The following is a 2,854-nucleotide window of genomic DNA, read 5'->3' on the forward strand; positions in this document are numbered from 1 at the left end:
ATTATTATTATTATTATTATTATTATTATTATTATTATTATTATTATTATTATCATTATTATTAATAATAATGACACTGTCCTAATGGATAACTTGCATTTTTCCTTGACAGTGAGTAGTCGTCTTGAACAGGTTCTAAAGTATACATTCTAAATTTAACCAATGACTCACCAGCGTAGGGGTCCAGGGTAGTTGGAGGTACATAGGGAGTGGTAGTGGTTGTTGTTGTAGTGGTGGTGGTTGTCGTAGTTGTCGTAGTTGGTTTCGGGGTCGTTGTTGTAGTTGTGGTCGTGGTGGGCTTTGGCGTTGTAGTTGTAGTCGTGGTTGTCGTAGTTGGTTTCGGCGTTGTAGTTGTGGTTGTAGTTGTGGTGGTCGGTTTCGGGGTTGTAGTTGTGGTTGAGGTTGTGGTTGTGGTTGGCTTTGGAGTTGTTGTTGTAGTTGTAGTTGTCGTAGTTGGTTTCGGCGTTGTAGTTGTGGTTGTAGTTGTGGTGGTCGGTTTCGGGGTTGTCGTTGTTGTTGTGGTAGGTTTAGGGGTTGTAGATGTAGTTGTTGTGGTAGGTTTTGGGGTAGTTGTGGTGGTAGTTGTGGTTGTGGTGGTGGTAGTGGGTTGGGTGGTGAGTTTTGGAGTTGTTGAAGTTGTGAGACGAGCAGTTGTAGTTGTAGCTGGTATCGGTGTTGTTGTTGTTGTTGTTGTTGCTGTTGTTGTTGTTGGCTTCTGATAAGTAGTTGTAGTAGATGCTGTCGTAGTGGGTAGTATAGAAGACGGTTCAGCGGATGTTCCGGCGTCAGTTGTAGTCGTTGTTGTGGGAGTATCTGTTGTTGTTGCTAAAGTAGTTGCTGCTGTGGTCACGGTGAGAAGTACTGACGTAGTCGTTGTTACTGCTGCTGCTGCTGTTGCTGTTGTTGTTGCTATTGTCGTTGTGGCAGGCTTGGTCGTTGTAGTGGTAGATGCGGTAGAAGCAGAAGAAGTGAAGAGGCCTGAAATCGTCATCCTGGACGTAGCTGTAGTCGGATCGACGTTGAAAGTAGAAAAAGCGGACGTTGTTGAAGGTGGAGAGGCTGAAGTTGTGTTAAAAGTGTCTGCGGCTGAGGAAGTTGTTGTCACGTTTTCTTCTTGCGATGGCTGTTCTATTTCGATAGTAGCTGACTCGTTACTGTACGGAGGAGTTGAATTGTGTGTATTCGTCGCCACCGTATACTCGTATGTCTCAGTTGTCACAGTCTGAAAGTCGAAATCATGCTCCGTGGAGCCTGCATTACTCGATACGTTTGATTGGTCCTCATTTTCAAATTGGTTCGTGGATCTCGGCCTCATAGTTGTCGTTGTAGTTCGGAACTCTGTGACTCTAATTAGATTATTCTCCATATCTTCAGAAGAGACAGAACTGTTAGTGGTGGACGAAATGTTCCAAGCTGAAAGATCTAGCGCTGACAAGCTGTTCTCCCCCTTCGCACGAGACACGTCTCCGGGCAAGGTTTGGTCCTCAAAATCTGAAGTATTTGGGGAAAAGGTCAAATTGTGAAAAGACTCAAATAATTCTGTGACATTTTTCAAGAAATCCACAAGCTCAGAGATGTCCCCTTGTTCATCGTCGACTTCTGTGGTTTCATTGAAGAGGGTTCCGTTTTGGAGAATGTCAGACGACAGATGAGCCCGAGTGACGGTAGTGTTGCCGTTACCGTCACTGTCACCGTCACTAGCTGAATTGTTCACCTTCATCTCCCATGACTGAGAGTAAGGAGATGTGACGTACTGTTGTCTTTCGGCAGGCAGCGCCGTGGACGACAACAAAGATGGCGTCTGGAGGAGTGTTGTTCGCGCTGCAAAAGGAAACCGTGTACTGGTGAGATATGCTAGGAACTCGCCCGTTGTCATAGGAAACGAGAGGTCAGTCTGCTTTTTGAAAATACTGTCAAATATCCCAGAAGTGGAAGAATCATTTGTGTCGTTACTACGTAGAGGTTCAGAAGTCGTAGTGAAAAGACTAGCGTTGAGCAGCACCAACTTACCATCAGAGACAGTACTTATATTTGTTCCACGGTATTTTTCCATTCCATTTTCGAAGGTGGCATTTCTGGAAGAGGGATAACTCTCCAAGGATGTATTAGTAACTGTTCCGTTTGTAAGCGCTTTGTAACTTACTACGTTCGTGGTGTGTTGGGTCGACGAATCAGTCGAAGAAGAAAAGAAAATTCCTGAAGGAGTAACTGTTGTAGATTGTTCAACAATGTGTGCACTAGTTCCACTTGTGGTGACAACGTATGGCGTAGAGCGCATCAGCGATGGACCATCAGTGCTGGAAGAAGCGAAATGGCGTCGGACAGTTGAAGATGATGTGACGGAAAACGTGGTCTGGGTAGTTACGTCGATGCCTGGCGAGGAAACGGGTACTGGAGCTACTGTTGAAGGGGCTGGGGCGGGGTGGGGTGGTGACGGTGGCGGCGGTGGTGACGGTAATGAAGAATTAAAAGAGGCAGTATGTAAGGACGGTGAGGAGGACATGTGTGACGGTTGTAACGTAGTGGACGGTTGCGATGTTGTGTATTGGTCATCCATTCCCAAATTTGTTGTCGGTGAAGGCTGGTGACCAGACCAAAACGTCTCTGAGAACACAAAAAAGAACAACGGGAATAACGGGTTTGTTGTTTTTCTTTTTTGATGTCAGTGTTTAACACAATTAAGAGCATTTAGTTAAAGTAAAAGTAAGCACATCGAGAAATACTATGTAAAAAAATCCCACCGAGAAAAATATATATGTAAGACAAGCATCAAGAAAGGTATTGCTTTTTATGTTGTTTCAAAATTTATTTAAGGAAAGTGCATTAAGAAAGACAAGGGTTTTTAACACCCCCC

Source organism: Aplysia californica, unplaced genomic scaffold (genome assembly GCF_000002075.1).
Source record: "Aplysia californica isolate F4 #8 unplaced genomic scaffold, AplCal3.0 scaffold00102, whole genome shotgun sequence".
NCBI classification, from domain to species: domain Eukaryota; kingdom Metazoa; phylum Mollusca; class Gastropoda; order Aplysiida; family Aplysiidae; genus Aplysia; species Aplysia californica.